The sequence below is a fragment of the Mus caroli genome, unplaced genomic scaffold, assembly GCF_978045245.1.
Source record: "Mus caroli unplaced genomic scaffold, Mus_caroli_1 scaffold_11, whole genome shotgun sequence".
In the NCBI taxonomy this organism is placed as follows: Eukaryota; Metazoa; Chordata; class Mammalia; order Rodentia; family Muridae; genus Mus; species Mus caroli.
The window spans coordinates 84,938,311-84,959,667 of NW_028227266.1; positions in this window are offsets into that span (position 1 = coordinate 84,938,311).

Consider the following 21,357-nt stretch of genomic DNA (forward strand, 5'->3'; position numbering starts at 1 on the left):
GTTTATCAACTGTACTCTAGATAATCCAGAAATGTAGAAAAAGAATCAAATCACAGATTATTAACTACGTGGTACTTTTCTAATGATGACAATAAAAACAATGACAAGTAAAATAAAAATACAGAATGGTATGAAAACCTTCTACCATTGGAGATATATATCATATATATTCATGTATATACATGTTAATATATGTATGTGTGAATATATTTTTTTCTTTAGGTTTGCCTGGAGGAATTGTGAAGATCTAGTTCATCCAGTTTTTCCTACCAGCCTTACTTCCCATGCCTAATTGTAACATGCATAGAGAGTGACATGAGTTTGAGTGATTGAGTGAAATCAGACTCACTGAACATCCTCGGCCCAGTAATTAATACCTTGTCAAATAAGAAGACAGTGGTGCACTCAAGAGGAACAGCCTAGGAGTAATTATATAGTGGCCAGGTTAGGGTTTAGGAAGTGACACTGACTTATTGGTCTTCAGCTTCTGACATTGCCTGTCAAGATCAATTTATAATGGAAATGATTCATCTACCCTTCTCATTCTAAGAGCAAGTGTGTGTCCTCTGCTCCTGGGAGTCTAACTTTCCTTGGCAGACTGATGGAGTCGAAGCCTAATTAACATGATGATAAATCACATGGCAGCCATCGCCTATTACCCGAGCCTCAGAGAACCTATCCATGATTAAGGCTGTCTTGTGCCGAGTTCCTGTCCTTATAGGGGGTCAATCAATGCAAGAACTGTGCTGAAGTAAATTATAGTATTTCTTTGGGGGCAAAAAAATAACAATAAAGACAAAAACAAATCCTGCGTCTTTTATAAGACAAAACCTAGAAAAGAATGAGACGAGGGAGAAGAAAAGATATGTTCTGAAAATAAGACACAACTTGAGCCCTTCTCTCTCAGAACCGAATGTATTCTCCATGTGTGGATATGAGCCAGTCAAGAAGTACTCTGGAGAGAAGATACTGGCTGGCTTCCCTAGGACTGCCCAGAAAAAAAGAATATTCCAAAGCATGTAAGGAGGGTAGAGAGACCCTGTGCTAGTGACAGACAAGAAGTTGAAGTTTTAGTAAATGCTGCAAAAACTTGAAATGAAAAAGGTTTTGTAACTTACCTTCATTTTGGTGCTCCATTGTGTCCGAGGTGGCAGACATGAGGGCAGGAGTTTAACCCAGGCACACTCGAAACAAATTATTTAGAATAGGCCAACCTGTGGGCACACCTATGAGAGATTGTCCTTATTGGGTGTCTTTATTTAGTCTCAGTTTTCTGACATCAGACGTTGAGAATTAAACAGCATAATGAATAAGAAGTCTTCACCAGAGCCTCTGACATGGGGGCGTCTGGTCAGAGGGAACAGGCAATCTAGAGAAACCTCAAACAGCAGCCCAAAGCTACAGTGTGAGACCCAAGGAGAAAGAAAAATACCTCATTACATTTTCTTGTACCAAAGAGCTTTATATGTTTTATAATGTTAGGGCTGATTTTATTTTTTTCAGAAATTTAATTACCCATTTGAAGCCTTTATAAATTCCATTAGCAAGATGTTTATATCTGCAAAGTAAAGTCATATTTTATATCTTTGTGTCTAAAATGTTATTTGTGACTCATTTTGCTGAACTTTCTATGGAACACAATGATTTTTATTAGAACAAACAGCCAATGGGTACATAAACAACATTTTGGTTATATAAAACAGCTCGGCATTCATAGGCAAGATGAGATATGTTAATTATGGCCAAGTAGTATCCAGTCAGCCCATCCTTCCCCAGAGCAAAATGCAGGAATAGTGGTACCATAGCTCAGGCTCCTGTGTGCGTCTTTGATATGGCAACTGGATTTAGTCGGTATTTTAACAATATTCTGAAGCTGGAACAGTAATTTCCATGGCTCTAGTATGACCATGGTATTGAAATATTTGTGTGGGCTAAAGAATGGGGTGATGGCTGGTGTTGCTTGCGAACTGGACAGGAATGGAATCACTTAGGAGCCAAGCCTCCAGGCACACCTGCAACAGATTCTTTAGATTCGGCCAGCCTCTGGGCATGCGTGTGAGAGATTGTCTTGACTGGGTGGCATCGTTCTCTAGGCTTGAGTCCTGTATTGCATAAACTGGAAACTCTAGCTGAATGTAAGCATAGCCGTTCTCTGTTTCTTGTCTGAAGACTCACCTCATGCTCTGACCTCCAGGACTTCCCAGCCATGGATGTCTGTGCCCTTGAATTATGAGCCTAAATAAACCTTTCCTCCCCCAAAGTGCTTTGGTCAGGGTATAATTACTCTAGCAACAGGAAAAGCAACTAAGACAGATGGGGTGTAGATATTAGAATTAAAGAACCCATGCCAGCTTTAGTCACTGAAGACAGTGAAAGCTGGAAAACTTATCCCCCTGCCTTCATTTTGTTTCAAACACTTTGAAATCTGGGATAGGGAAAACATTAGGCAGAGTAGAAGAACTGCCTTTCCCTCTGCATAAATCATAATTTTAAAAAACCCCTACCCTGTCCATAACCCGTCATTGTCTCCATGTCTTCAATGGCCTGGACATTGAAGATCAACATGATGGCAAGAGAAAACAGGGACACAGAAGAGTGCTCTGACACTAGACTTGCACCAAGAGTCCTGATCTGAGGTCGGAGCATTGGGAAGGAGAAACTGAGAGTTCCACCAGTTTAATATTTACAATGGGAATCTGGCAAACTAAAAAAACTAATGGTAAGTCCAGTGTTAGGGCGGGATTCTCTAAGCAAAATGGAATGAAATAATCCATGATGACTAGCTTGTCTTATAATCAGGCAGGATATTGTCCTTTGGGCTATACCATAAATCACAATACAACGGTCTTAGTATATACCTGTAGGTCACACCCAGCAGGTCTTTCAGTTGTAGAATGGCTATTTTGGTCTCTAGCCAGGCAAACTAGGTCCATGTGCTAACTAAGTTACCCCATTGTGAGAGCAGACATTAGACTATGGTACAAAATCCAGTGCCAGGAATGAGTGTTCAACCTTGACTCCTTACTGTTGGAGCCTGGTAGACAGCCTCCCTTCATCTTGCATGCATTTCTCCCTCCCTGTCCCTCTGTCTCTGTCTCTGTCTCTTTGACGAAATAGTTATAAAGTTACCATTTAAACTCTTGTTAAGTGTACACTGTAATACTGTCATACTCAAGTGCATGCCTGTGCAGCCAACATCTAGAACTCTTCATGTTGCTAAACTGGACTTCTTGACCTTTCCAGGTCACCCTTCACTTTGTCCTTCCTGCCAGCCAACCTTCTAGAATTTGGCTGCTCTATGCTATTCATCGTGTCAATGGAACAGGTTTGCTCTGCTTAGCACAATATACTCAAGATATATCTGTAAGACATGTACCAGAATTTTCTTCTTTGTTAATGCTGAAAAATATTCCAACAGATGCACTGAGCATGTTTTGCTCATCTATTCATGGACACTTCTCTCCTTTGGCTCTTGTAGATTAGATTCTATGGACATGGTATGCAACTATCTCTCTATGACCCTGATTTCAATTCTTGTGGCTAATCATACACAATGTTTCTGTGTGTCTGTGTGTTTATCAACATGTGGGCATGTTTGGAGGCTGGAGGACAACATCCGGTGTCATCTCTCATGTACCATCACGTCTTTTGGAAACAAGGAACTCAGCAAGAAAGCTATGTTGGCTAGCCAGTGTTCCCCATGGTTCCAGATGTCTCTGCCTCCCCAGTGCTAGATAGCAAGTCCAGCTTTCTTCTTTCATGTAGGGGATGGGGTGGGGGGTGGGGGGGACTCAGGTACTTATGCTAGCAAGGCAAGTACTTTACTGATTGAATAATTTCACCATCCCTATAGTTCTACTTCAATTTCCTGAGGCACCGTGAGGCTATTTTCTACAGTCTACCATGCTTCTTCCCCTGGCCCTGGAACAGCCTCACTTCAACCTAACTTCACCCTTCCCTGCACAATTCCAAAACTCTCCAAACTCATTCCCTGTTCCAATCCACTGAGCACACTAAGGCTATATTACTTTTTTAAAACTGCAATCCTGATATAATCTCTTTGCTTAAAGGGAAAAGAAGAAAAGAAGAGAGAACTAACTCTTGGATGGTTGCTAAGTTGTCCACTGAAGCACTGTCTCTCAAGGGCAGGCCAAGAGAACTTCCCTCTATGCTCCAACAAGGCGTTGCTCCAACTTCACATTGCCTGTGTCTTCTGCTATGGCCTCTGCTTTCCTGTCTGTTGTAATTCCACCTGGTGAAATACCTTCAGTGTCCCTGCCTCAGAACTGATCTCACATGGAATGTTCACGAAGGAGCCAAATAGCCCTTCCAATGGTACCTATTATCCCACGATTCACCTCTGTAATTCCCCTGCACCCAGGAAAACTGTCCTCAGATACATTCACTGTATTCCTCAGTCATGGTGGCAGTCTTATTCCTAATTATATTAAAAAAGCCCAAGAGCAGATGTCCATTTTAATTGTTGTCAAAATTCCATCATTCTGTACTTCTGTGCATATGAAAAATGAAGAACTCTGTTGTTAAATGTTGAAGGCTTCATATTTTCCTAACTATGATGAGTGTCATTTATCTATCTTAAAACTCCAAATCCTTAGAATTGAATTGGGTTCATAAATAGTCTCTTTGAAAATGTCCTAGGAGTTCTTTATTAGGGGTCTAAATTATCGAGCTTGACTGTTGGTATTGATCATTTCAAAGAGATAATGTTAAATGCCTGTCCCCCTTAGGCCAGTATAGAATTTGTTGCCCCAGTACTTCATATTGGACCTCTTTCCTTTAATTATAATTACTGACTTCCAAGTGCTCTATGCTAACACATGAATCCTGATTTTCTCACAATGTGGGAGGCTCTCAGAAATAGATTCAAGGAATAATCTTCATTAGTCAGAGTGTCAGGTATCAGTGAGAAGTTTATAACTTATCTATTTTTTAATTGTTTTGTTTTATTTCCTCCTATATTGGACAGAATAAGAGTAAAAGAATTGCTACTTTTGCTAAAGAGAAACAACATAAAAACAAGTTAAAATAGGAGAGAACTCTGCAGGCATGGTGTAATTTAAAGTAAAATTATAACACATAATAAAACTCAAAATGAGTTGCAGCTGTGGTTTGAAAACCTTAAATATATCATTGAAAAGAAAATTGACTAATAAACAAACTCCCCCACACTAGCAAATCTATGTCCATATGCAAATACAATTAATTCATGCTGTAAAAGGCTAAAAAGAAATCCATGAAGCAAATACAAAGGCTCCCATTTTCCAGGATGGTTACAGGGGAGAGCCGGAGGGAGGCCATGCTCTGTTCAGTTGGAAAGGGCAAAAGAAGATAAAATAAGGAAGCTGAAGTCTCAGAAGGCAGGTGGGATCCAAACCTAGAAGTAGAACCAAAATGAACAGCAGCGAGGCCCAGAGAGTAGACAGGAAGACAGACTGAAGCAGGGTGCTCAGAAGGGACAATAAAGAAATGGATGCAGGCATGGGAATTGAAGCATTCAGCACTACACAGCATACCTAATACTGTTTTGATGAGTCTAGAAGCAACATTGTAAAGCATGCAAACTAGCTGTACACACATGGCTTCTACTTCCAATCTGATTTAAAATTCTTGACTTCATAATCTAAATATGACACTCGCACATAATAAAAATACCAAGGACTTGAATATCTTAAAGCACTTAGCATGTATGAAAGAAATTACAAAATTAGGGGCGGTAGAGATTAATTAAGAGTGCATGTTGCTCTTGTAAAAGACCAGAGTTCTGTTCCCAGTACCAACTCAGGACACTCACAGTCTCATTTAATGCCAGCTCCAAGGAATCTGACACCTTAGAAATCTGAACTCATACATACACATATCCACATAAGCACACACATATACCCATTATGCTAAAATAAAAACTAAAAAAAATTAAGAAATGAGTATGATATATGTATGTTTGTTCCATCAAATAATTTGTGATCTATAGTTACTGATTGTTCTATGAGCTGTAATGAGGATCCTCATATATCCTAATGTCTGGGAAAGTCCCAATTAACACCCTTGGAACCAGCATAGTTCTCACTCACACTTTCAAAACTTCCCAGACTTAGAAGGGAAATTTTATTACAAGTCTTTGTAGCACAATCTGAAAACAGTTGGTTCCCACCCCCCTGTCAACTTGTTTACTGACCATTATCCTTTTCATAAAAAGGATATTATATGTGCAACTTAATTTTACTAATAGCTCTGGATTCCAACTAAACAGATTTCAGTGACTAATTTTGACATTAGAAAATTTGTATCTAGAGAAATTTTTTAAGCTCAATGATTATGTGTAGCTGGGGAATTATTTCTAGAATAAATTTTCAAGCATGAATATGTAGCCAAAATGTTACTATCATCAACCCTCTAGAATATCATTATAGTAAATCATTATAAATGTCAGTCATACTAACAATCAACTGTGGTATGCGTGTGTGTGTGTGTGTGTGTGTGTGTGTTTAAGTACTTTGCTGCTCTTAGAAATAAAAGATAATTTGTATAATTGTCTTTTGTGACAATGACATCATTGCTAGATTTGACTAAAAGGAGCCATTTTTGTTTTCTTCTTAAAATGTTTACAATCACCTTTAAGATGTTTTACTTAGAGCTATTGTTGGCATCGTTATATAGTTTGGAGGAACAGGACAGGGTCACCTGTCTGGATAAATCATGCAGTAGCCACCCTGTGAGTTGGCTCACGTTCCTCCCACCCCTTGCTCCCTACTTTATAAATGGCATTTCTTAGAGGAAACTTCCACTAGGATGCTAGGCACTTGGGAACTGAAAGGAAGAAGCGTTCCAGGTCATCCTTAACTGTGTAGCAAGTTCAAGGCCAACCTGGGTTATAAAGACCCTGTTTCAAACAAACCAAGGACAAGCAAACAAAATGCAAAACTCACATAAAGACAGGGAATTAAGCCTCAATGTTTTATAGCTTTTTTTAAATTAAAACATTCTAAACATTCATGCAAACCCATACGCCTGGTCTGCTCTCAGTCTTGGTTAGAAAAGCTTCTTTTTGCAGTGAACATCAATGGATGGAAAGATGCAGAAATGGTCAAAGTAATGAGAATAAGAGACTGAGTACTTAGTGCTAAATGTGACGTCGAATCAACTCTACACACCAGGGTTCAGGAAACAGAGCCAGAGGATAGGGTGGTGAGCTGAAAAGAACTGTTCTCTGAACACGGCAATGAACATTCCACCTATGAACCCAATTAACAGTTGTAATTACCTGCACAAAACCTGCATAAGACCAAACCAGCCAAAATTCTGGCATAGATGAAAAGTCTGATTGCCAGCTCCCACTCTTTACTGAGGAGTTGTTTGGTAATTGAGAGCTGATGGGAAAGACAGAATCATTCCTTATTGAGAATATGGCCCCTGGTAGATTTCCCATGCTTCATGTTTCAATGTGTGGTTCACATCCATGTATGTATGAGGAAGACAGAATCATTCATATTGAGAATATGGCCCCTGGTAGATTTCCCAAGCTTCATGTTTCAATGTGTGGTCCACATCCATGTATGTATGGGTATCACTAATTGGACTTAGTAGATTACAAAAATAGAAAAGGAGGAAGAGGAGAAGGAAGAGGAGGAAGAAGAGGAGGAGGAGGAAGAGGAAGAGGAAGAGGAGGAGGAACATGAAGAAGAAGGAAAGAAGAGTTAAAAAGAGGAAGGGAAGAAGAAGAAAGGGGGATGTGTTGAGGGGATGGGGAAGAATGGGAATATATGCAATTATTTTCCAACATATACACATATGAAATTCTCAAAACCCATTTCTTAAAGATGTTTATCTGAGGGAAGAAATGAAGTATAAAGAATACATATTTGTGTGTAGAAATAATGGGGAGTGGGGATTCCATTTCATGGTGTCAGAAGGCTTTTGAAATCTCTATGTCTAAGGAAACAACAAAAATTTCATAAAATCTCAAATTTACAATTTAAATAGGAAAAAAAATCTATAAATTAAAAATAGCTAGAATGCTTTTAGTTTTAGGATGCGATGCCAAAGACAAAGAGATGGAAAGAACAAACCACACTGAGCTTGAGAATCTCAGTTTTTAAATTGAATCCCTACAACGCTAGCGCATGAGAACACAATGTTCCCTTAAGTGAATGCCAGATCTAACGCTTAGCAGACTTTAGAAGAGACTGGTTAACCTGATGGTGTTGCTGAATGTTAAGTGGTCAGGTCTTAGAACAAAAGAGGAAGGAAACTCAAAGGCATGAAAGGCTGTGGTTCACACTGTGGTTGGAATCAATACTAACAGAGCCCATTAATACGCCCACAGCATATTAGCTAGAATCCACACAGCCACCTCAGCAGGAGGGAAGCTGCATATTCGTAAAAAAAAAAAAATATGGCCGAGAAGGTCCCAAGTTCTGAAAACAAGCCTTGGTAAAAGCTATCACAAATCATCCCTCTGATTTATAAGACTGGTGTGGGCGCCCGTTTCTGCGCATCTAACACCTGAGTCAGGAGACACACTGGTAGCTTTAAATTTTACTTCATGCTATAATTGCAACATAAAAATAAATCTGCCAGACTGGCTTCAGCAGAGATCTCGTAATTGGAATGGTGCCGGGAGAAGAGTATTTTTATATATTTTGAATGGATGTGCACATTCCTCGTTTCCATTAGCATCACCATGCCCCCTCCCCAAATCTACAACATATAAATGTTTAAAGTGCTAGATATATATTTCATCAGAACACCTGCAGTTTCCTAGAATGAGAAGACTGCCCCAGGTTTGAACGGAACATTTCTCCTGGCTGGCCACACAATGCCCACTGCGATTATCTGTGAGGCTCCGAATCCAGAATGCCCAACTCCGAAAGAAAGTCTTTTTTTTTTTAATTTAATTTAATTTGTAATTCATTTTTTACACTTCATATTCCATTCCCCGCCCCTCCTCATCCACCCTCCGACTGTTCCACATCCCATACCTCCTCCCCACCCCACCCTGTCTCCACGTGGATGCCCCCCCCCCATCCCACCTGACCTCTAAACTCCCTGGGGCCTTCAGTCTCTTAAGGGTTAGGTGCATCATCTCGCAGTGAACACAGACCCGGAAGACCTCTACTCTATGTGTGTTGGGGGCCTCTTATCAGCTGGTGTATGCTGCCTGGTTGGTGGTCCAGTCCAAAAAAAAGAAAAGTCTTTGTGGAACTGCAAAGAAACTGCATCATTCATTGTTTCTTGTCACCGGGTTTACTTTTGAGATTTGACTTCTATGCACAGCCACTCCAAGAATGGATGTTAAGGAATAGCAAACAGGCTTTTATGCTTGGTTTATGCTGTGTTTCACAATACCTTTCTATTAAACATTTTGTGTGTTTTAATGTATCTTACGGTTCAACTGTATAGGTTGGATGTAGATTTCCCACAGGGCAGTAGTTTTAACCTGTGGGTTGCAATCCCTTAGTGGCGGGCAGGTGTCAAGCCATTCTTTCACAGGGGTCACATATTAGATATCCTGCATATCAGATATTTACATGACAGTTCATAATAGTAGCAAAATTACTGTTATGAAGTAGCAATGAAATAATTTTAGGGGTTGGGCTCACCACAACATGACGAACTGTATTAAGGGGCCGTATCATAGGAAGGTTGAACATGTTTGCTTTTGAGTATTTTGGTGGTTTAAAAATAAGATTGCGCCTACATGCTCATAGATTTAAATACTTGGTCCCCAGAGAGTGGCACTATTTGAAAGGATTAGGAGGTGTGGCCCTGTTGGAGGAAGTGTGTTTCTGGGGGTGGACTTTGAGGTTTCAAAAAAATCCCACTCCAAGCCCAGGGTCCCTCTCGTTCTGCTGCCTACAGGTCCAGATGTAGAACTCTCATCTACTTCTCCAGCACCATGCCTGCCCATGTACTCCCATGCTTCTGCCAATATGATAATGAACTGACCATCTGAAACTGAAAGCAAGCCTCGCTTAAACGTTTTTTCTTCATAAGAGTTGCCATGGTCATGGTGTCTCTTCACAGCATTAGAACATTGATCAAGACAGGCATCTCTTCGCTTTGTAACTTGAGCACTTTACAACGTGTGTAAGCATAACTTTCCTTCCAACTTCCATATCTGGAATTGTTTGGATAGGGACTGGGCCAAAAAGTGTGTGTGTATTTGTGTGCGTGTGTGTGTTAATTCCCTAAAAGAGCTCAAACAAATAGTGAATCCATATTTGAATTAAGCCTTGTGCTCTCAGCACACATAACACTTTACTCCCATTCTGGTTCCTTGTGCCAGTCCCATGCAATATTGGAGACACAGTATGAGTGGCTTGGACCCATTGTCTGTCAAAGAGATGAAGGAGGGCATCCGCTGGAACAGGGATGCCAACAAGTAAAGGAAGGAGAAGTGCTTTTCAACAGATCAGAGAAGGGAGGCCACAGCACAGCAGTATGAACTACTCAGGTTCTCTCTTTGAGGACTCTTGCACAGAGACTAAAGCAGATGTTTTAGAAGTAAGAAAAACAAGAACAGACCACTGCAGAGCACTACTGAGCTAGACACCTGCACATGTAGCCTGTTAGGTGCTCCAATACTCTAGGCTTTGAATCTGTTTAGAATCTGGCAGCCCTCCTTCCTCAGACCTAAGGACCTACAATCCGTGCTCAGAGAAGCACAGTAACACCTCAGCTAGCAGATCCTTTGGTATAAAAATGCCTTAACAAAGGATACTGCTTGCAAAAAGAAAGACACTGTATAATTAATAGCTTTCATCTTTTGGCTCAGGAATCTCATAATAACATGTCAGTATGAGGGTATAAAACTAAAATATTACTCACAGATCACAGGGTCAATGAAGCCCAATTTTTATTGAAAAGAATGTGCGTGTATTTAGCTGATGACTAAAGCCAAAGTTCTTGAGGGTTGATTATTGCTGTGTGTACCACATAAATGAACGATGCCATTAATTAACTTTTCAGAAAATCAGAGTGATCAGCTGATCGTTTCTGAAAGTAATGAACAGTACTATTCATGATGTATGTTTCCTTGCATAGCTGGGCTAAAGATTCATATAAGACCTCAATATTCCTCTGAGGAATCACCAGGAATAGCCCTAGTAAGGTCACTACGGCTCAGGAAGGCTCCTTCTCCCTGCCCCATCACATAGCCCATGTGGGCTGAATATGATCAAAACTGACTGTACCTGTTGCAAAGCCTGAACCACATTGTCTCCAAAAAGATGGAAAGATTTTTTTTAAAAAATTAAGTTTTTGAGAAAAATAGTTTCACAAAGTTTGCTGGGAAAACTCAGGAAATTTGCCTGACACTTCCTCTCACTCAATTTGTTGCTTATATTTAATCTATTTCCAAAAGAGAGACAGTGAGCGACATACACACTCGTCAGATCCATGAAATCCTGGCTATTGGCTCCCATAATGAGTGGAGGCAAAGAGGCTGAACCCAGACTAGTGCTCTGGGGCTCTCAGAGGCAACACCTCATGGTAAATGACATGTGACTTCTTGTGGTCAGCTCCATTCTGCTTCCCCCATGATGCAATGAAGGGTGACATCACCAAATGCCCAAGCTGGGAGCCAGTCCAACTTGGTTCATATTCTGTATAGTTTCAACCCCATTATTTAGCTTCTCCCGGTCTCACTTTTTCTTCTTCAAAAAGGAAATGGTAATGACCACAATCCTTCCCACAAAGAGCTGTCGGCAAGAGGCTAGTCTGAGCTCCTTACATAGTCCTGGTGTATAGGACGGATGTGACAACAGGAAATACTATGAACAAAACTCCGGGGAGAGCAAGATGCTTTTTAATCACCAGTGTTCTTGTGCTTGAGGGAAAGGCCGTTCAAGAGTCCTTCTAAAGCATATGCTGCGAGTACAAAAGCTCACCCAAGGACTTCTTCCGAGTTGTCAAAATACTGCATCAAAAACACCCAAGATTCTACTCAAGCTATTAGAAGACTAAATGCTAAAGAAGTGGCAAGTGCTTTCTGCAAGGATGTTGATGCAAAAGTAAGGTATATAGGAAGGTTTCTCTGGAAGAGAGGAAACATTATTCGGAGAACACAAGGGATGCCCAGGTGTATAAGCTGCTTCTGAATGGCAGCCCCAGGCAGGGGCTGAGAGTATTAAGAAGTCTGCCACAAGCAAACTACAGGAAATTCAGCTTGTAGCCAGAAGCCAGTCAATAGTCAGTAACACAGACTTGTCATCATATTCTGGGGTTTCTGCATGACTTTGTTTTATTGGGGAGAAGACGAATAACCTTTAATGAAACAAGATTTATTGACAACCATATGCAACCCACAGAATATCCCATAAAGAGTCATGTCCTCCAGCCACGAACATCATTTGTTTTTTTTTTTTTTCCTCCTATAACTGAAATGTTATTTAAATGAATACTGTATCACATGTTATGGCCAAACGACTCATGCTTTTGCAAGCAATGGGTGATCTGTTCTCCGTTATTGGTCTCTTAATTGTATTCTCTTGTGGAAACATTACCACTGAACTATATTGGAAACCATTTAGTTTGTCTAACCATCACAATGAGGTTAATTCCACTTCTAAAAGATTGCTCTGGACAGCCAAAGACATGGAACAGACCTGGAAGCATATTGGATGTCACTAACCTTAGAAACAGGGCATATAATACAGTTCATTAAGCATAATTGAACTAGAAATCCTGCAATGAAAATGTAACATAGAACACTGTGTAAACTGACTTTTTGAAGTGCCCCTTTCCCTCAGTGCAGGGTCGGCGCCCATTAATTTTAATGGACATGACCTGCTCATATATCAGCTGAAGGATTTTATCTTCTTCTGTGTAATGCAGAGACCGTATAAAGAGGAAAGTGTCCACAAAGAAAAATGGAGGAATCCACTAAAGACTGCTTAATGGAGTCCAAAGGCTTCATATTCAGTCCAAGGTAAGTGAAAACATTTTCCCAAATTAAAAAAAATTGTTTCTTCAGAAAAAGAAAACATAGGAAAATAATGTTGAGGTTCTATCTTCCACTGAATGCTTTTCCAGTCACCATCTAGCTTGCCGGTCCTCTGTGTGGATGTGCCTTTGAAGGTAGAGAGCTGTCTTAGTTTCCAGCAGTAGAAAAACAGCATGAGCCATCACACAAAGGGCATTTAAGACACTTGCTCTGAAAAGGACTACCCACGATTCCCCAAACTGCCTCCACATGTTCACACTTCTATGCTTCAGCTCACACTAATCTCTCTGCCTGAAATAACCTCTCAAATCCCCAAACCCAATCTCCATTAATCCACATCCAATCCACAAAGGCTATGTAATGCTAGAAGGTTGTTTCTGCTTCTCCCAGGAGAATATTAATATTTCAGCATATTTTGTTATCCAGTTACATTCAGAAAACTTACTGAAAGCCACAAGAATCATACCATTGAATGTTATGCCAGGAATTTTCAAAATACGTGCATTTAATAGTTCATTGAAATAACAGTAAGAAATGTATTAAATGCACAAACATCACATTCTTTTAGTTTTAAAACTATACACACAACCCAAATTGGGGAGATATTGGCGTTATTTAATATTTTTCAAACTTCTTTAAAGTTGGGCTTAGCAGAGAATAGACAGAGCTGAATTCTAACTTATGCAACTATCCCCAATATGTTGCTATGTATTGTTTGATTGGAATGTTTAAAGAAAAGCTGGCCTAACATGGCATTCACTTAGAAAAGGAAGAAGTATTTTGATCCCATTTTAGAAAATTCCAAATACTTTTCTTGATATCACATAAAAATTCTATAAAGGCGTAGTTCTTCAATGTTACATTGTGGTTCCTTTGTTCACTGTAATCTAATAATAATAGGATTTTAAAAACTTTGCTACACTAAGTTATTGCCTTGGTTTTCATTTGGAATAAATCTTTTACCTATACATGGTTTTACAACATATATCAATGTTTTTCTAATTCCTTAGATTATCCCAATCTGTACCAAGTTTGGAAATGACTATTCTAGAATTAATGTATAGAGACAAAAGAAATAGAATATTTCCTCTTATTTTCTTTTCCAAATCCTAAGCATAGTATTAATACTTTCTGTCTGTTATTCTTGATGCAAAACAAAAAGTCAAGATGAGGAGGAATAAAAAACAGATGAAATTAGGAAACAATAGGTAAATCAATACCAGCATCTATTGCTGTATGAATGTGTGGTGTGCTAAACACACACCCATGTGCGCGCACACACACACACACACACACACACCTTTTTTTCTGAGCTATGTATTACATTGTCCTGCTTTTTTCTGACCAAATGCTTTAATTCATATTTCCTTACAAGGTACAGCTCCATTAGAATGGCTAAAATCCCAAGTATTGAAAACACCAAATATTGACAAAAAGTGAAGAACAGGAACTCTGAATAATGCTAGTGAGAATGCGACATGAGAAAGATACAATGAAAAAGAGCATTATAGTTTCTATCAAAGCTGAACTTACTCTTGTCATAAGACTCAGGGATTAACATCTTGATACTTACCTAAAATGAGTCGAAAAGTTATATCCATTAAAAACTGCAAAGGAATGGCCACAGGTACTTTAGTTGTAATTGATAAAGCTTTTAACCAAGTTGTTCTTCATCAAATGAACGTAGAAGTAAACTTAGCGCGTCTGGCTCCCGCTTTCACAGTCATTGCAGTACATTGAGCTCCATAGAGACAGCGCCAGGGCAAGCGCGAGCCGGACGGGCACTGGGTGACTCTGTGCCTCACGGAGGAAAATCAACTAAACATGGGCAAAGGAGATCCTAAGAAGCCGAGAGGCAAAATGTCCTCATATGCATTCTTTGTGCAAACTTGCCGGGAGGAGCACAAGAAGAAGCACCCGGATGCTTCTGTCAACTTCTCAGAGTTCTCCAAGAAGTGCCCAGAGAGGTGGAAGACCATGTCTGCTAAAGAAAAGGGGAAATGTGAAGATATGGCAAAGGCTGACAAGGCTCGTTATGAAAGAGAAATGAAAACCTACATCCCCCCTCCCCAAAGGGGAGACCAAAAAGAAGTTCAAGGACCCCAATGCACCCAAGAGGCCTCCTTCGACCTTCTTCTTGTTCTGTTCTGAGTACCGCCCCAAAATCAAAGGAAAGCATCCTGGCTTATCCATTGGTGATGTTGCAAAGAAACTAGGAGAGATGTGAAACAACACTGCAGCAGATGACAAGCAGCCCTATGAGAAGAAAGCTGCCAAGCTGAAGGAGAAGTACGAGAAGGATATTGCTGCTTACAGAGCTAAAGGAAAACCTGATGCAGTGAAAAAGGGGGTGGTCAAGGCTGAAAAGAGCAAGAAAAAGAAGGAAGAGGAAGATGAGGAGGAGGATGAAGAAAATGAGGAAGAGGAGGAAGAAGAGGGAGATGATGAAGAAGATGATGAATAAGTTGGTTCTAGCGCAGTTTTTTTCTTGTCTATAAAGCATTTAACCCCCCTGTACACAACTCACTCCTTTTAAAGAAAAAAAATTGAAATGTAAGGCTGTGTAAGATTTGTTTTTTTTTTTTTTAAAAGAAGTAAACTTGGCACTGCCAGACAATGGGACATTATTTAACATGAATAGTAAACGTGCTACCAACTTACAGGATGCAAAGAGGCCACCATCTCTTCTGTGTGAAAGAGGCTAATCTGAAAGCAATATACTATGAAATACTATGTGATTCCAACTGTATGACATGCCAAAGAGAAAAAACTATGAAGACTGTATAAAGGCCAGCAGTTGCCCGAGTTTGTATACAAAAGAAGGTTACAGTTCATGACATTTAGGCCAATGAAACTAGTATGTGATATGGCAATTGCAAACTTTTGTCAAAATTCATAGACCACCTCACACCAAAAGTGAGCCTGAATGCAAGCCGTGAGCTTCAGGGTTATAAGGCAGTGTCAACACTGCCTCGTCCATCCTAAGAAATAAAGTCCAAGGGTATACGAGGCTGATCGCAGGGACCAGGTGCAGAAGACTGAGAATGGGTATGCATGGGAACTCTCTGTACTTCCTTGTACTGACTGTGCCTTGAAAGTAAAAGTACACTAAAGTTTATCCACCAAAAGAATGATGTGGGTTTATATAAACACATTTCAAGTATCAAAACAACCCCCAAAAAATTTCTTGTAATTTATCCAACATCATTATCCAATTTGCAGTCAAATTTCACGAATGGGTCTAGTAATGATCTTAAGAAATATTATTTTTTCTGTTAGAGGATGACACATTGCATTCAGTCACCATTTCTCTTTATCTTCTTACAGTTTCTCAATTTTTATCTTTTATGACCTTGACTTTTAACTAGTGCATGTCCTTGACATTTGTTATCTAACTGTTCCTCATGAGTAGATTTAGACTACAGACTTTGTTTTTGAAGGATTGGGATAGAAGTAAGATATCAGTGGTAAAAGAGGCACATGCCATATCTGTATGTCACTATTCTTCACCTTGATAACAGAAGTGGTATCTGCCATGGCTCATCATTAGAAATCGACTTTTCTCCTTTTGAAACACATGAAGACATGTCAGGGATCTACTCTGAAAAAAAAATACAAAGATCTTATTCCTCTTCATATTTCCACTAAGTCCTTTCCTTTTTAGTTCTGGCTGACATCACCATTACACTTCATATTTCCACAAAGTAAGCTCTTTCTTAGTTCTGACATCACCATTGTAGACAGATAGCAAAAGCTGACATATTATGATCCCTGCAGTGCTTTTTTAAGTTTTCCCTTTTCTTTCAGCAATATAAAAGATTTCTGTTGCACAGGAAGTAATAACAACACTAAGCTTGGTGTTACTTAATTGGATTCTCAAAGCTGGTAGGACTGGAGCTGATCTAATCAGGTTAGTGTAATGTGTGTTCTGGGGCTTCCCAATATGACTTCCAACAGATTCTTATAAATTCCCTGGTCAGTGTTGTTTTTCTGAACTCCATAAAGGCTTCTAACTGCTGTGTGGGCATAGTGATAAGCCTATGGTCCCTCCCCCAAATTACTGGGCTACTCTGGGTACTTACAAAGATAACTATGTCCTAGACAAACACACTGGTCACTTCTGATTCAAAAGAGGTTGATACAGCTGAATTATATCATTAAGTCTAAAGGATCTGCCCTCAAAATGGACAGACTCTTCTACTGTATGCATGCCACCATCAAGCTTACACCAAGGACTTTTTAACTTCAGATCTTTTAGCTCTAGAATTTATAGCTGCTTCTTTTAAAACCATATCTATATCTCTGCTACTGGTGGTGTAGGGAAAGCCAAATTCCTTATTTCCTAGTGCATCAAATACTTAGGGAATCCAGTTACAAGCTAAAAGGTTGTAACTTGAACCCTTTCATTAATTGTCATCCCTTCTTTATTAAGCCATTCATTAATTCAGTCATCTCTTCTTTACTAAGTACATTCATTGCATTGAGTGTTGTCACAAAATGAAAAAAGAAATCCTGTCCTCAAAAGCATTTTAATCTAACCATAAAGATGAAGTGTGGACTCATGAAAGTTAACTAAAATGCAAGATAGCATGTGGACTCGCCAAATCTAACTGTTTGATCAAAAAAAAATGCTCTTTGACTCAAAGTGCAGTCTCAGGATAAGCGCTATCCTTACCCTATGAGGACTTCTTACAAACTCAGAGTCCCCAAATTCATCCAGACCCATGGAAACAGAATAAGAATTTTCATAAGAGCATCATATAACTCTTAAGAAAACACATACTTGGGGCTGGAGGTATGGCTCCGTTGTTAAGAGGACAGGCTGCTCTTCTAGAAGACCTGGTTTCAATTAACAACTGTCTGTAACTCCAGTTCTAGAGGATCTGATGCTCTCTTCAGGCCTATGGGCACTGCATGCATGTAGTGCACAGACATGCATGCAGATAACATACTTGCACAAATACAATTAAAAACATATATCTTTTTTTCAAAGAGAAAACACTCAGAAACACAAACACACCATAATAGCAAAATAAAAGGAATCAACGAACATTGTTCACTAAGATCTCTCAGCATCAATTGCCTCAATCCCCCAATAAAAAGATACAAACTAATTGAATGGATTAAAAAAAAAAAACAGGATCCATCCTTATGCTGTATCTAAGAAATACACCTAACATCAAAGATAAACATCATCTCTGGGTAAATAGATAGAAAACGATATTCCAAGCAAATGGACCAGAAGCAAGCTGCTGAAGCCATTTTAAGAACTAACAAAATAAGCTTCAAACCACAATTAATCACAGTATCTGTGCATTTTTTAGCATCTATGCATTAAAGACAAGGGCACTCAAGCTATAAAAGAAACACTACTACAGCTTAAAGAATATATAGAATTTCATGCACAGATAGTGGAAGACTTCAGTTTCCCAGTCTCACCAATAAACACATCATATCACCCAGACAAAAACTAAACAAAAATGCTGGAGCTAAGTGATATTATAAACCAAATAGACTTAAGAAATTGTCTTAGTTAGGGTTCCTATTGCTGCAACGAAACACCATGAGCAAGGCAACTCTTATAAAAGAAAACATTTACTTGGGGCTGGCTTGCAGTTTCAGAGGTCCAGTCTATTATCATCATGGCAAGAAGCATGACCATCTGGCAGACATGGTGCTGGAGAAAGAGCTGAGAATGCCACATATTGATCCACAGGCAACAGAAGGAGACTGTGTACCTCACTGGGCATAGCTTGAGCATATCTAATCTCAAGGGCTGCCTTCACAGTGACATACTTTCCCCAACAAGGCCACATCTATTCCAACTTCCTAATAATGCCACTCCCTATGGCCAAGCATCCAAACACATGCATCTATGACGCCCATTTCTATTCAAATCACCACACAGATATTTATACATTACACACAGTCACACACACACACCAACACACACACACACCTACACATACACACACACACACACACACACACACACACTCATGAATATTTTCTTCTCAGCACTTCATGAAACTTTCTCCAGAACTGACCACATACTTGGGCACAAAACAAGCCTCATCAGATACAAGAAAATTGAACTCTCACCCAGGATCCTATATGGCTACCATGGATCATAACTGGATATCAACAACAAACAGCAAAAAGCTTATAAACTCGTGGAATCTGAGCAACTTACTCTGACTGAATAATAGGTCAAGACATAAATTAAAGACATCCTAGAATTAAATGAAAATGAAGGCACACTATACCCAAACTTTTGGGACACGATGAATGCAAGTTCATAGTATTCAGTGCCTACTTAAAAAAAAAATCTTATACTAGATTCACCTGAAAACTGTAGAACAAAGGGCAGACTGAAAAGGAAATTAGGGAATCAACAGCTTTGACAACAGTCTCAAATAATATAAAATAAGTAATAGTAACTCTAGCCAAGCAAGTGAAAGACTCATATAATAAAAATTTTAAGACATTGAAGAAATTAAAGAAGATATCAGAAGATGAAAAGATCTTCCATGCTTAAGGATAGTATTAATATAGTAAAAATGATCATCCTATCAGGAGCAATTTACAGATTCAATGTAATCAAAATTTGGATACAACTGTCCACAGATATTGAAAGGACAATTTACAGCTTCATATAGAAACACACACACACATGCACACACACAAGCATGCACATGTGCATGCACACACACAGAGAATAGCATAAACAATTCTGATTAAAAAAAGAATTTCTGGAGATTTTACAGATCCATACTTATCACCCTGCACAAAACTCAATTCGAAAATAGTTCAAAGTGCTCGATATAAAATTAGATACACTGAATCTGACAGAAGAAACTGTGGGGAATAATCTTGAACTCAATGGCTGATAGCACAGACACTAAGATTTACTATTAATAAGTGGACTTCATGAAACTGAGAAACTTCTGCCCTGCAAAGCACGCTGTATTGGTTTGAATAAAAATGGCCCCTATAGACTAATATCCAATATATATAAAGAACTCAAAAAGGTGGACTCTAGAAAATCAAATAACCCCATTAAAAATGGGGCGCAGAACTGAACAAAGAATTCTCACCTGAGGAATACTGAATGGCAGAGAAGCACCTGAAAAAATGTTCAGCATCCTTAATCATCAGGGAAATGCAAATCAAAACAACCCTGAGAGTCTACTTCACACCAGTCAGAATGGCTAAGGTCAAAAATTCAGGTGACAGCAGATGCTGGCGAGGATGTGGAGAAAGAGGAACACTCTTCCATTGTTGGTGGGATTGCAAGCTTGTACAACCACTCTGGAAATCAGTCTGGCGGTTCCTCAGAAAATTGGACATAGTACTACCAGAGGATCCCGAAATACCTCTCCTGGGCATATATCCAGAAGATGTCCCAATCGGTAAGAAGGACACATGCTCCACTATGTTCATAGCAGCCTTATTTATAATAGCCAGAAGCTGGAAAGAACCCAGATGTCCCTCAACAGAGGAATGGATACAGAAAATGTGGTATATTTACACAATGGAGTACTACTCAGCTATTAAAAAGAATGAATTTATGAAATTCCTAGGCAAATGGTTGGACGTGGAGGGCATCATCCTGAGTGAGGTAACACAATCACAAAGGAACTCACACAATATGTACTCACTGATAAGTGGATATTAGCCCAAAACTTAGGATACCCAAGATATAAGATACAATTTGCTAAATGCATGAAATTCAAGAAGAATGAAGACCAAAGTGTGGACACTTTGCCCCTTCTTAGAATTGGGAATAAAACACTCATGGAAGGAGTTACAGAGACAAAGTTTGGAGCTGTGACGAAAGGATGGACCATCTAGGGACTGCCATATCTGGGGATCCACCCCATAATCAGCTTCCAAACGCTGACACCATTGCATACACTAGCAAGATTTTGCTGAAAGGACCCAGATATAGCTGTCTCTTGTGAGACTATGCCAGGGCCTAGCAAACACAGAAGTGGATGCTCACAGTCAGCTATTGGATGGATCACAGGGCCCCCAATGGAGGAGCTAGAGAAAGTACACAAGGAGCTAAAGGGATCTGCAACCCTATAGGTGGAACAACATTATGAACTAACCAGTACACCCCAAAGCTCTTGACTCTAGCTGCATATGTATCAAAAGATGGCCTAGTTGGCCATCACTGGAAAGAGAGGCCCATTGGACTTGCAAACTTTATATGCCCCAGTACAGGGGAATGCCAGGGCCAAAAAGTGGGAGTGGGTGGATAGGGGAGTGGGGGAGGAGAGGGTATGGGGGACTTTTGAGATAGCATTGGAAATGTAAATGAGGAAAATACGTAATAAAAATATTTTTAAAAAATGGCCCCTATAGGCACACATATTTAAATGCTTGGTCAT